Below are 15,247 nucleotides of genomic sequence, written 5' to 3'. Positions count from 1 at the left end.
CATAAAATATTAGTAATTAAATAATAATTTAGGAAATAAAAGGAAGAAAATAAGGTAAGGAAATAATACTAATGATAACAGTCAAACCACTAAAAAAGAGGTATGTTTTATTTATTTTTCCAAGTGCATATTCACAATTAAATAGAGTGAGATAAAAATACAGTAAGAGCTTCTATGCTACTGCACTTGGGTTAGTAATAAACGTATTGTATCTAAGTATTGTGCCCATGCTGTTATTTTATTTGACTTATCTGTGAGAAATATTTTATTGAAGTAAGATGTTTAGGTCGCCTTTGCCTCAATCAAAACAAGTGAACTAAAATAGGGAAGCAAATAATAGATTTTAAATGTCACCTATAATTTTAAAATGTTTGTATATATTGGCCTCAATTCACGGAGCATTATCAAACATTTATCAAACACTTTATCAAACGTTTGATAATTTACCTCATGGGTAAAATCTCATTTTAAATTCACTAAGGTGTTATATGTTTATCGAATGTTTTACCGATAAAATGTTCAACAAATATATAACACCTTAGTGAATTCAAAATGAGATTTTACCTATGAGGTAAATTATCAAACATTTGATAAAGTGTTTGATAAACGTTTGATAATGCTCCGTGAATTGAGGCCATTGTGTGTTAGTTTAGGTTACTACTATACTGTATGCACATGGTTCAGACCACAATTTTGTAACATCAAATGTTGGGTAGTAAATGTGATACAGTTTATTTTCATTAACAAATTTGAGTGATTTTTTTTTTTTTCATTGTACAGATCAATCATTTACTCTGAATTCACTTCCCACCAGTCATCAAAAGGTTTGTGCTATTTATAAAAATGTTTATATTTCTTGCTCAAAAATTCACCTCATACAAAAATAAGAAAAATGCAGAATCCATGCTCATATTCTCAGGTGAGGACACTTAGACCTCTTGCGCACTACATGCATTTCCGATTTTTTATACAATCCGATTTTTGACTCTGATTTAAAAAAAGTACTGCATGCTAGTATGTTTTTTTAATCGGAATCAAAAATTGGATCATATAAAAAAAATCGGAATTGCATGTAGTGTGTAAGAAGCCTTAGATAGGGTAAAGTGGAGGTGTTAAAGAAAGTGTGGCCAATCAAACAGCAAAATCAGCTAACCCTTTGCACACTCTCATGTAAATTATCTTATGCAAATACTCACTGCAGACCAACCATTCAGGAACCATTGCTGTTCCTACAGCTAAGCATTTGCATGAGAGTGTGCAAAGGGTTAGCTGATTTTGCTGTTCGATTGGCCACACCCTCTTTAGTACCTCTATTTTACCCTATTTAAAGAAAAAACTGAGACCAAAAATTGAACTTTATCCCAATGATACCCCCTTCTACATGAGAAATCTATTCCTTTTCACAAACAGACCATCAGAGAGCGCTGTATGACTGATATTGTGGTGAAACCCCTCCCACAAGTAACCCCTCCCACAAGAAAAGTTTGAACCTTTGTGAGAAATAGCTGTTTACAGCTGTTTCCAACTGCCAAAAACCATGCAGCAGCTACATCACCTGCCAACAGTAAAATGTTCACTGGAGTTCCTCTTTAAGTGACTTCGCTTGAAAAGATGAGCCTGGATTCTGTGTTTTTCTTGTAACTATAATCCTTGTAGCCAGGTTTAACCTCTTCAGGGCCACAGGCTTTACCCCCCCCCCCTAAAGGCCAGGGCTTTTTGTGTTAAATAGGCCACTGCAGTTTTAAGGCCAAGCTGCAGGGCCGCACGACACAGCACACAAGTGATCCCCCCCCCATTTTCTCCCCACTGTCTGTCTGTTAGTGGGGTCTGATAGCCCCCAGGTTTGTTTGTTGATTTTTTATAAATATTGATTTTTTTTAAATAAATATATGTATTTTTTAATATATTTTACCACCCACCCTCCCTCCCTCCCCTGGCCATCCTATCACAGCAACAACACGGGAATTTACAGCGACATTTGCACTAAACTACATAACATACAGTGATAACCAGAATTTTTATGGCCTATTTTATAACCTGACAGCCAAATTCGCATCCCCATGCGTTTTTTTTGACGCAACATCTGTTCCCACGCCGCCCTACGCATGGCGGCTTGAAAGTACGCATGTGCCACTGTCGCATGCGGCTAAAAATACGCATGCCCGGGACGCAATGACGCGTCAAATATGCGTGCATTGCGTAGTGACGTAATTACGCATGGCGGGAAACCAAGCGCCCGCCCCATATTCTAATGAAGTAAGGGGTGGGATACACCACTATAAAAACAGCAGTTCAGTAGCACTTGGTTACTGAGGCGCCAAGTGCTACCTGGACATACTGCTGGTAAGTTACTCACTTTATTTAACCACCCTGGCGTTCTAGTAAGATCGCCAGGGCGGCTGCGGGAGGGTTTTTTTAAATAAAAAAAAAACTATTTCATGCAGCCAACTGAAAGTTGGCTGCATGAAAGCCCACTAGAGGGCGCTCCGGAGGCGTTCTTCCGATCGCCTCCGGCGCCCAGAATAAACAAGGAAGGCCACAATGAGCGGCCTTCCTTGTTTTGCTTACATCGTCGCCATAGCGACGAGCGGAGTGACGTCATGGACGTCAGCCGACGTCCTGACGTCAGCCGCCTCCGATCCAGCCCTTAGCGCTGGCCGGAACTTTTTGTTCCGGCTACGCTGGGCTCAGGCGGCTGGGGGGACCCTCTTTCGCCGCTGCTCGCGGCGGATCGCCGCAGAGCGGCGGTGATCAGGCAGCACACGCGACTGGCAAAGTGCCGGCTGCGTGTGCTGCTCTTTATTTGATGAAAATCGGCCCAGCAGGGCCTGAGCGGCAGCCTCCGGCGGTGATGGACGAGCTGAGCTCGTCCATACCGCCCGGCTGGTTAATCCTAGATGTTTTTTTCTAACCATGACTACCACTATCTATATTTTAAGACAGGCTTAATTTTTTCCCCTCACCTCTGTAACACGATGGACACGCATACATACATACGCACTCCGATGCGTTTGTGAATATTTATATATGTTTTTTTAAAAGTGTCTATAACTGTTCATCTGACAATTACTCCATGTTTATATGGATATATATCTGCTTTTTTTACACATATGCTGTAGATCACCCCGGTTTATTTTCCCCCCTTCCCCCCCCCCCCCCGGGCCCTATTTCCCCCCCTCCCCTCCCTATATGGTTGTTTTTCTACCCAAAAATGTTTTTCCGTCCCCCCCCCCCTTTTTTTCCCTTTCCTTATAAAAATGGAAATTCCCCCTCCCCCCTTCCCCCCTCCCGGTGCCCCTTCCCTATTTTTTCCCTCCCAGTTGATCCTATGGGATTTAATCACATACAGCGAATTCTTCACACCTTAAGATGCTCATTGCTGTTTTTACTTGTGCAGTATGTTCAGAAATGTACAAATGCGTTGCCTCTTACCCCCAGTTGTGTGCTCCGTCCTGTATTTGCCTGATGAAGCGGGCTTGACCTGCGAAACGCATTGCGATCTACCCTTGGAGTATACCAATAAATATTCCCTTTGTTTGAATACACAGTGTAGTATCTGCTTGCGGGAGGTAAGTCCACCACTGCCTCCCACGCAATTTTTTAAAACTTTTAAATACTGTTTTTATTCTTTTGGCGCCTCTGTTCTCAAATCTAAACATATCACAGCGATCGGCTGTAATAGGCTTCAGCCTATCACAGCGGATCGCTCTTGTGTGACACAGGGGGACAGCCGTGTCACACCGCATTCCCCAGTACAGCGCTGCTGTAGATCACAGCGTTGTACGGGTGCAAAGACGCGATTTCGCCGTCTAACAGTCTCCCGAGTGGCAATCGCCACTCGGAGACTGAAGGCGGGGCGGAGGTCCGCCCCCCCAAACAGGAGATGCACGCACAACCTGCGCGTGATCTCCTGCAAACTGCTGCCCCAGGACTTTACGCCGATCGGCGTTAGGCGGTCCTGGGGTTGCCGCCGAGGCCGCGCCCACTGGCGCAACGCGGTCGGCAAGCAGTTAAATACAGTGCTCTCTCCTTTTCCTTTAACAATTGTCAGCATGTAAACAGCTTGTGCTTGTGCTGTATGATGCGTTTGGATATACATTATAGCTCCCTGGTAGGATTAGTTTGAAGCACTATCTGTTTGGATGTCAGGATATCTGCCCCTAATCTTTTGATAGTTTGATGCACTGTATGTTTGCATGTTGCACTATGCAGGTTTTAGGGCCTGAGATAGGACACATACAAACTCTGGGGAGTGTCTCTGTGGCATATGTGATTAGGAAAAATAATGCACTGGGCTTTTCCATGTTAGTGTGCAAAGGGTGAGCTGACTTACAAACATCTCCATTCCCTCTTCTCTCTTTCTCTTTTGTTTTTACTTAACCTTTTCATTGACAATTTGTATGGCAATCAGAATGTCATTGTATTGAGAATTAAGCAAAATAGCTTGGAACGTTGTGAATCTAATAGAAAGATATCACAATGGCAATAGATACAATGGTCTCAGAAACAAATGAAGATATTGGAGTAAAAGATCAACAAATGATCTGTCAAAATAGACAATTTCAACACAGCTGGAAATGAATGATACAAGTACATTCAGTCTGAACATATAATGGAGACAATGAAGTATGGGGCTGATAAGGCTGTCCCAGTGGGTGTCTAGCTATGGCCAGTTCACATTGAATCTGGCCTAACTGGATCTCAGGGAGGGAGGGAAGTGCCCCAAAAACTATAAAACATTTAGAACAATTTAAAAGGTAAGAGGAACTTATCTCAGGATCACACATAGTGTAGGGTAAAAAAGGTAATTTATTTGTAACAAAACAAAACCACCAGACAACGTGTTTCAAAGGAGTCAACCCTCTTCCTCAGGTCAGTAAATAGTGTCTTAGGGCAAGTATTACACGGTTTGGAGCATCTTAATGAGTATGAAATCTGTTCCATGTGGTAAAGCCATCACATTTTATTTAGTACAGCTCCGTGAGGAGGAAAGGGCCCCTTTCCAGTGCTTGGCAATCACACACCTTGGCCCTTATTCAGTTCACTTTTGCCTACATTTTCTCCTAGGTGATACCTATAAATAAAATGCCTTTTAAACCACCAGAAAGCAAGAAAAAGCTCAGAACAAAACCAATTTTTTAGTTATTTTTCAATTGCAGAGTGCAAAGGTTATTTTAAACAGATGATGAAATATTCTCTCCTAGGAGAGAATTTTGGAGAAAAGTGAATTGCATAAGAGTCCTAGTGGGGGCACAGAAGAGAGAGGCCGAGTTGTTCTGGTAACTTGCAGGATTTTCTGACAGAAAAGTGCGACATAGGGATCAGGATCAACTTGTATATCAAAGGTCACTGAAATCTCCCTACTATTTATCATACTTTAATGTGATGAGTACAGAATTTGCTAAATATTTATATATATATGCCATTCGGGAAGAGCATTTCTTTCTTGTTTCCAGTGTATTTTGCAGGATCTTTACATTCAGCACACCTGTCAGAGAGGTTGAAGTTACCTCGGCTGCGGGAAGCGGCGCCGCTGCTTCCGCGTCTGACGTTACATCTCCTGCAGCCGCATCCCAGCAGGCTCCCCTCTGTAGGCCGGGCATCTCTTCTTTACATCAGCAAAGATTGTCACGGGCGCGCAACAGGCGGCGTGATCTTTAGGCACCGAGGAGGCGAGTCAGCTGACACACCTGTCAGCTGACCTCGGCCGCCGCCTCCGCAATGCTGATTGGTCGGCTTGCACTGGGCGGGCCATTTGATCTAGCTGCTTGTATTTAAACTCTGAGCTGTCAGTAGCTCATTGTCTGTTGTTGCTGAAACTTTGCAGTGAAAGCTCTCAGACCTTAGTCAGATCAGTGTGTGTTTGATCCGGCAGGACCCCGGGGATTCACACTTAGCTTAGGAAAAAACATATTATTGTATTTTGATTTATTGTGTATGACCTTTTGCCTGAACCTCTGATTATACTCGGTCTTCCGATTCTGTAGCTTTGCCTATCTGATCTGCTGCTGACTCTAGCCTGAAACTTTGACTCTGATTTAGCCTCCTGATTCTGTACCTTTGCCTATCTGATCTGCTGCCGACCTTGGCCTGTTTATTGACTACGAGTTTGTCAGACGATTCTGTACTGCTGCTGACCTGTTACCGACCTCGTGTGTACGACTACGCTCTGTCTGAGTGATAGTCCCAGCCACCAAGGGCTATCACTTAAGGAGTACTACTGATACTACTGTGCACCAATACACGTGTGATCACACTCTGAATAAAGTACTGACTAACTGTCTGATAGAGCACGTTCTGATCATCAGATACGCCACTGATCATTACAATACTGTTGACTGTAATAAACCAAACAATGACCTGACTTGGTTCATTTACATTCACATCAGCCCAGTTATTTTCCTCTGCCCATGCTGGCGATAGCACTGAGCAACATTTACCAGTACCCTTTATAAATAGTAGTAGATAGTTGCATGCTGATGGATCCTGGATAGGCTGTGTGTATGTAATTTGGACCCTTAGCTATGTTATTGCTTTACTATTCCCATGTGTATTTATACCATAAATCAGTGTTGTGTAACTCTATAACAAAAAAGATAACGCTGTATCAACCGCCAGCATCTGTTTTATTAGTGGTAGAGAATAAAAGCCTGCATGGGATTGCTGACTACATCATTATTTTTCTCGCCTTACCTTTTTTTAACAAGTCTCATTGTTTATATTTATCAATAAATAAGAAAATGGAACAATAACCACATGTTTAGCTGTATGCAGCATCGGATTTACATTGGATGTAATGAACTAGAAAACAACAGCAAATGAAAGAGACTGCCACACGGCTACAGCGAATGGTGCATCAGCAAGCAGGAAGCAGAACGAGCGGTTTCGTTTAAATCAGCATATTCTCCTATTCTGCATGGTACTTACAGAGCAGCATTCATAGGAGACTGAGAGCATTAGAATCCACTCACACCCACTCATGCAAGATAATGAGATTATGCAGAGGACAAGCACTTCACATGTAATGAGAGGCATCCTCTGCATTCCCGCTACCTAAACTTCTGTGTAGGGGTGTATGGGCTGCTTTATTAACAAGCAAAGTACGGATGGCAATGGCCTGTTGTTATTCTGCTCATTAGAGGCTAAGCTTGTAGGGACAGGACTCGGCCTAATCCCCACTTGCTAAATAGGCAGCCAATGTATCTGTTTGGGCATTGTGTAAATGGCGAAAACAAATGATCAGTTTTAGTTTATTTTTAGCTTTCGGGAAGCTGAGAAAATGTCTACACAATTATGTCTTTTCTTAATTGCATCAAAATCACAAAACTTTTTTTCCAGCAATTTGAAAGCAAGATGGGAATAGAGCACACTTGTTGTTGTAACTATGTGCTATGATACAGGCTTGGCCAACACTGACCAGTTCAGAGGCAAATGAGTATGTGCCCTTTAAAGGGAACTAACCATCCTTTCTCTCACTGGAATTTCTCCTGGCATAGAAACTGCCATGTTCCCCCCTCCCCTTCTCACAGTCCTTATTTATACAAGTCAGAGATACTATCTTGACACATTGACACACACAATCTCTTTGAACAAACTGTCCTAATTACCCACCCCCTCTTTTGATGAAAAGGTATTGTTTATATTTTTGTAATGACTACAATAAAACAATTAGCTTCCTGAAATCTCTCCGGCGGGGGGCGGGCGGGCAGGCCTGCTGAAGTATGCTAGTAAAACTATTTTGAATGTTAAATGAAAGGTAAAATAGAAGTTCATGTAATTAATGAAATAAACAATTGTTTCGGGGGGCCTCGCAGGGTCCCCCTTCATCAAGGCGTGTGGTTACAATTAACCCTAGTAATCAATCCTTATATACAACAGTAATCCTCCAACAACCCACCCCAAACAGTGATCAATCAATGATGTCATCTCCTTGGTCATAAATATAAACATGTATATACACTCCTCAATATTCTATGATCTAAGCAGATCTATACAACATGCTTTATACTATATACTACTATATACAGCACTACTGTACCTACACGTTCATTCCTAGAGCAGCCCATCCTCAGCAGCCCCGTTCGAATAGTGAGCTAATTGATTCCAACATTCAAATGTAAATACCGGCTCACCGACCGTTTCTCGCCATGAATGACAGCTCACCCGGCTGTCTTTCCAAATCAGGCACGCACTCCTGTCTGCTGGCCACTCCTCTCCCATCCTGATTAGTTTTTGGGATTAGACCAATCATCACTAATTTCGCCGTCTCCCGGCAACGCTCACCGCGCTGTTTGCCGGGACTACGCAGTGTGGCATCACTGTTGCTAAGCGATGCCACACTTGCTCCATGCGTCCATTGCGCCGTGTTATGCGTCCGCCCACTACATGCTTACAGCTACGCATAGTGACTCTGGAGGGATTGACCACGGCTGCGCAGTGTGTCACTGCCGTCGCTAGATTATGCGCTCGATTATGCGCTATTTGTCACTACTGGAATAAGTTACATCTAGTGGCCAAAAAACATATGACACCTAAATGTTTTCATCAATACACTCACCCTCCAGGGCTCAGTCTTCTAGCTTGACTCTGAGATGGCTAACATAGGAATTTGAGTGCCTAAAATGAGGAAAAAGGCATATATATAAATATATTATATCAGTACATGTCAATTTAAGACTTTCAATTGGCAAGACATATATTATTAAGTGAATAAATTATAATTAATAAAATTAATTCATTAAAAATCCTAAACATCCTGTGAGGAAAAGAAGTTAGTCAATTAATCATCAATATACATCTATGTTGCAGATATTCACTTCAATAACAAAAACAAAAGACCGAGAGCCCAAATTGTGCAATATCTTCAAACAGTTGGGTTATAGATTAATGATAAAGGTTATACTCACAAACATAGGTTGCCCCTAGGCAACCACTCCATATGCCAGTGGGGAGAATTAGTACCTGACCCCACTCAGGTATAAGATGTCGCTCTCTGTAGATAGAAATAGGAAGAAATCCTTACCACCAAAGGTGGATCACTTGTTATTCGGATACAGACCAGAGGCGCCAAAAGAATAAAAATGTAACAAAATTAAAAATGGGGGGAGATTGTTAATCACGACTCACCACCCATAGAACCAAGAACCAGCAAAAGACTCAGTGTTCAGATGAACAAAAACAATTTATTGGTACTCCCAGGTGCTACGCGTTTCACGGGACAATCCCGCTTCCTCAGGCAATCAATCAGGAGTACAAGCTATAAAAGTGAAAGATAATACAATCCATAAACAACAGGACCCCAAATGCTTGTAATAGATTACTTTACACAACACATAGTCTAGCAAGATGGCTAATGCTTAAAATAGGTAAAGTGCAAATAACAGTGCAGTCCTATATCTTATATCCTATATGTAGACTGGATTCTTTATATTAAAATTAATTATGTATTACTTATGATATGTAATAAGATTGAGTCATAGTTTGCCATAGTTTTAACCTTGTTGCAAATATGCGTGAAAAAAGGAAAGTGATGCAAAGTGATACTGGCTGATAGATAAACCATGCAGTGCTCATTGTAAAAAACGTAGGGTCAGCCGTGACTGTATATAAAATAATATGGACAGGGCTTACCTCTTTGGGGTCTGGTATGCTCTCAGCGCCTCAATGTGGAAAGGAGCTTAGCTGAGCTCAATATGTAGACTGTATTAGCGGGGAACGCCGTCTCCGCATGGAATACAGTCATTTCCGGTATGTTGGGCGGAAGTGTCGTATGACGCGCATGCGTCAAAAGCTACGGCCACCATCTAGGTTTTGGGCATGTATTGCCAGTAAGCGGCGGGCAAATCCGAGGCTAAGAGCGCCCTATATTATCAGGGTATGTACTGCCAGTGAGCGGCAGGCCATGGGTCTATGGAATTAGCATAGGCAAATAAACAGCTAAATGGCGTGGAGATAGTGGGAAATGTCGCAAGGATGCTAAATCACTGTATAGTCGCATGTAATGCGTCACTGTGGACGCTATATGGTGGGCTGGAATTATGTAAAATTATATGTCGTACGACGCGCATGCGTCTGAGACTATGGACGCCATATTGGTAATGGATAAGTGGTGCCGGGCCACTCAGAGGCTAAGGTCGTCCTATTGCATCAGGGCATATGTTGTCGATAGGCGGCAGGCAGTAGGTCTATGGCGTTCATATAAACGCTTAGACGGCTATATGGCGTGAAATTAATGAATAATGTCACACGAACCGCTTGGTTGCTATTAGTTGCATGGAGTGCGTCCCTGTGGACGCCAAGTAGTCTCTGTTGTGGGCTGAAATGATTGTTATGCAATACTAAAGTGTATGAAAATTAGTGAGCAGGGTCAGGAAAGTAGTATTAGGAGAAAAGTGTGCAGATGTAGTATTGATTATGTATGTTAAAAAATATATATTAAAAAATATATTGTAATTAGGGATCACTAATGGACGCATATACAAGTATACATACATGTTGCAGATATTGTCATCCTATCGTTTATCAATAAAGCAGGTGAGGGGGTTGTTTTTATTCAGACCGCCTGGATGTACTGTTCCAAGTTCATATATCGAGAAGGCCTCTCTCTGTAGTAATTGTTTATCTCTATCGCCCCCTCTCCTTGGATTCATCACCTGCTCTAGGACTTGACCTCTCAACTGGTGTGCTTTATGGCTATTTTCAATGCAATGAATTGCTATCGCCCACAGGGGCGTAGCCTTCAGTATAGCATTCATAGTGGTTGCTATGGGGCCCGTGGTAGCCCTACGCCACATGCTAGCCCTGATGCTAGAAAGGCCAACAGGATAGCCAGGCAACTGGTATTGTTTAACAGGAAATAAATATGCCAGCCTCCATATACTTCTCACTTCAGGAGTCCTTTAAGGATCAGCCTATGATTACCCAACTGCGTAGGAATGACAAGTTTTTCTTAGGACTAATCAGAACTCACCCTGGTAAAGTCTTTTGGACAGAAGGATAATTACAGCCGTGTCTTCTGCAGACAAATTAAATCTATCCATCAAGGTTGAGCTTTTAACCACTTGATGACCCACCCTTTACCCCCCCTTAAGGACCAGCGCTGTTTTGAGTGATCTGTGCTGGGTGGGCTGTGCAGCCCCCAGCACAGATCAGGGTGCAGGCAGAGAGATCAGATTGCCCCCCTTTTTTCCCCCCCATGGGGATGATGTGCAGGGGGGGTCTGATCTCTCCTGCCTGCCTGGGTGTTGCGGGGGGGGGCACCTCAAAGCCCCCCTCCGCGGCGAAATCCTCCCCCTCCCTCTCCTACCTGGCCCCCCCGGCGATCGAGGCTGCACAGGACGCTATTCGTCCTGTGCAGCCAGTGACAGGCTGTCTCCTGTCACATGGCGGCGATCCCCGGCCGCTGATTAGCCGGGGATCGCCGATCTGCCTTACGGCGCTGCTGCGGATTATTTCCGCTTGTGTTTACATTTAGCCTGCGAGCCGCCATCGGCGGCCCGCAGGCTATTCACGGAGCCCCCCGCCGTGATTTGACAGGAAGCAGCCGCTCGCGCGAGCGGCTGCTTCCTAATTAATCAGCCTGCAGCTGGCGACGCAATACTGCGTCGCTGGTCCTGCAGCTGTCACTTTGCCGACGCACGGTATAAGCGTGCGGTCGGCAAGTGGTTAAAGAATAAAAGGCCTTCGTTTTCTAGCCAAATGTTCTGTGTAAATATTGTTTAGCAAAGTGGGAGTAGTTTGACTTAAAAATTCTTAGTATTATTAGTTTGCAGTACTGTATACTGTAGTATTGTTGGCTTCTCTATATGCCAAACATGGGAAATTACATGTGATCACTACTAGAGATAGAGAAGCAAGTAGTTTAAAGACTACCTGTAGTAAGGGGAGTATTGGAGATGCCATCTTTTTTGCTTATGCAATAATGCTGGAAGCCTGGCTGCCATGATGATCTTTTTAGCCTCAGCAGATGGAGACATTTGCTTTTGAGGATAGTGGGCTGATATTATGAGGAGCACGCTACTTACTTCTATTTCTTTTAAAGGTGGAGTTATGCGCCTAGACCAAATAAACAGTCAAAGTAGTCAGACTTTAGTCAGAAAATTTGATTTGCATACTTTATAGGCCTGTAAAATGATTAGGCAGAGAAAGACAACAAACATTTGTAAAGTGCTTTTCTCCCATAGGACCCAAAGTGCATAAAATTATCTCAGATCAACACATAGTAATGTGTACAGGGTGGTAATTGAAGTGTGCCTGAGACGTAAGGATATCAAAGTTTTATACATACCTGGGGCTTCCTCCAGCCCGCTCTGCACCGATCGCACCCACGCCATCTTCCTCCTGCAGCTGGGAGCGTTCTGTGCTTGCGCAATAGTACCCTTTTGGGCACTGTTTTGCCTACAGGTACACTTTAAGTAGTTAAACTTTTGTTTAGCGCAGTTGTTACACAAAAGTTTAGCAGTACTACAGTCCAGCAGCCTCCACCTTGTGCCCTAACTAAGTCACCAATAGGTGAATGTGTGTTACACATAAAGCTAATGCTAATATATATCTATATACTGTATATATGATTAGGGATGGTTGTATAAGGGAATGCTTATATGTATATATTGATTTAGGATGGTTTTTCTAAAACTGTGAATCCCACACCTGCACAGCGGAACTTTTTGCTAACTGATGTACAATAGCATTTGAAATGGAATCAGGTGCTCCTGTAAGAAAAGGCCAAGGTCACAGTTTATTTTGATGTGATGAGGAGGATTTATGAATCGAGCTGCTCTGACACAGCCGATCTTTCACACGTTACTCCATTCCTGTAATGTGTGCTGTGCAACAAATGTAATAAATCCCCTATTGCCTTTGTCTGCACTGCAGACCAGCAGTCCGTGAAGCTGATCTACAAACACAGGCTTTTCTGTTTAGCAAGCATAGACACCCCCCCCCCCCCCCTTGCATGCCACAAACCAGTGCTCTGTGCCTGTGTGACCTCTCAGCAGGCCTGAGTAGTCTTATATGAGAGCATGCTAAATGCTGATAGTGTCTGGACTATTAAAGATGGTGTGACAGATTGTCCAGCAAATGTCTTGTGTATCGACCTGTTACCCTGTCTATTACACCAGTGACCAACCTGTGCTTGTACTCTGGACTTTTCCCTTTTGCTGTAGCTACCTAGATCTACTCATTTGAGGATACTATTCTTCAGAAGCAACATTAAAGTAAAATTATTTAAAATAAACACATGCTGTACCTGAAATGAATATCACATGCTTACCTTGCTGTCAGTTCCTCTCAGAAGCTCACCATTTTCTTCTAACAACAAATCCTTCCAATTCTGACAAGATTTTTGTCAGAACTGAAATATATCAGATGCTGTCAGTTGTAACTGAAAGGACAACTGATGAGCAAGGTAATATCCATGTCTTTCTATGGCTCACATTGGCGATATTACAGTGTGCTGAGGAGAGGAGATTGATAAGTAGACTACACGGAAGGTAAGTATGACTTGTGAATGTTTATTTTGACTTTCAATTTTCAGTTCATAATTGCTTTAAATTATGCAATGGCAACCTATGGTCCATATGGTTCTTATCAAAAATTAGCACTGCTAACTGATGTTTGTTTGGCTAATTACAAGTTCTTTTTAACCTGTTGTATCAGCCACTAGCCTTGCCAAACTACAACCTATGCTAGAATTTATTGTACAATACTGCTACATGAATATTCTTTCCAAAATGTTTACATTACCTATGGACTGCAGCTGTCCTAGACATGTGGTGCCTGGAGAGCATACAAACTGTGCAAAATAAGTAAAAAGGGCCCAGCAGGTTGGCAAAAGCAGGTTCTGCTAAATCTTCTCAACCAGAACAACCGAGGGGACAGAGGGAAAGGGATTTAAGAGGAACTTTAATGACTAACTCCTCGTTCACATTAGGCAAGGCGTATGGCTGTGCGTTCAGGCCGTAAGCGCATCCGATCGCACGCCATACGCGTTGACATGCTTTGCGCTGCTGATTCCATTACAGTGACTAGGATCAGCAATGATTTGGCAAAAATATGCGCAGCAGTGCGATAGCGCATCATACTGCTGTGCAGCGCGCATAGTCTGAACGTTAGAAGTGTTATCTATGCACTTCTGATGTTCTTGCTATTCGCACACCATACATGCTGCCAAAATGTGCACGGCAGCGCGGATAGTAGCCGGCCTTTGACCTGTACGACTGGAGCGGTCGCTCAGGGCGCCAGCTTCCAAGGGGGAGCCTATAGCTGGTTACCTATACTGAGGAAACAGGGGTGTAGCAATAGGGGGTGCAGAGGTTGCAACCGCATCTGGGCCAGAGGGGCCCTGAGGGGCCCTCCCTCAACTGCAGTATTAGCTCTCTATTGGTCCTGTACTGGTAGTAATCACTTCTATAGATGCTTTGAATAGTAATTATCATCTGCAAACTGTTCCCCATCCCTTCTTGCACCTCTGACACTGCAGTTGTCCTTGGCAGATTATGGTTAGCCGTATCAATAGTTATGTAAAGAGTGCTTGGGGCCCCTATTGTAGAACTTGCACCGGGGTCCACAGCTCCTTAGCTGCGCAACTGATCACCTACACCTGATTTCCTATACTGGGGGCACCAATACCTGGCTACCTATACTGGAGGCACTTACGCCTGGCTACCTATACTGGAGGCACCTACGCCTGGCTACCTATGGGGCGATGGAGACCTTCTTCAACTGACTACCTATACTGGGGGCACCTATGCTTGGCAACCTATATTGAGGGCACCTGCACATGAGATCTTATACTGGGGGCACCTATACCTGGCTACCTACCTATACTGACTCTGAGGGCGGGGTGGCGCACTGCGGCTATAACACGCGGTGCAAATTGTCGGTGCTGTGCTATCATTCTAAATGGGGGAGGGGTGGGGGGCTAACTGTCCCACTGATTGTTTTTATTAATATTCCTGAAATGTTCTAGCATTCATTTTTAAGTATATTCAGGATACTGCACTCTTTCCATCCATTCGTGGTTATTAACAGTATTTTTCCTATTATACATATGTGATGTGTCACAGAGATCTGAGCATTTGGCGTGATGTGTCACAACGTCAAAAAGGTTGGGAACCACTGTCCTAGGAGATCTCTCAGGAGAAAAGGTGACTTGCATATGGGCCTGTGTTTGCGTGCATGTGTGTGTGCGCACGCGGGAAGAGGATGAAGGGGTCACAAAAATCAGGTTTCGCTCAGGGCGCTGTGA

The 15,247-nt window shown here is 43.5% G+C and overlaps 1 long non-coding RNA gene across 1 annotated transcript in view; it reads left to right on the top strand.

Annotated features, from left to right (window-relative positions):
* LOC137541802 (uncharacterized) overlaps positions 1–15,247 on the top strand; it is a 1,009,411-nt gene that overhangs the window by 644,340 nt on the left and 349,824 nt on the right. The window contains exon 5 of the long non-coding RNA XR_011025275.1: positions 781–824. This is a non-coding gene — a long non-coding RNA (uncharacterized lncRNA). The remainder of the gene's footprint in view (positions 1–780; positions 825–15,247) is intronic.

Source organism: Hyperolius riggenbachi, chromosome 12, assembly GCF_040937935.1.
Source record: "Hyperolius riggenbachi isolate aHypRig1 chromosome 12, aHypRig1.pri, whole genome shotgun sequence".
Taxonomy (NCBI): domain Eukaryota; kingdom Metazoa; phylum Chordata; class Amphibia; order Anura; family Hyperoliidae; genus Hyperolius; species Hyperolius riggenbachi.
Note: the sequence above shows the minus strand (reverse complement) of the source record. Positions and strands in the feature narration are given on the sequence as shown.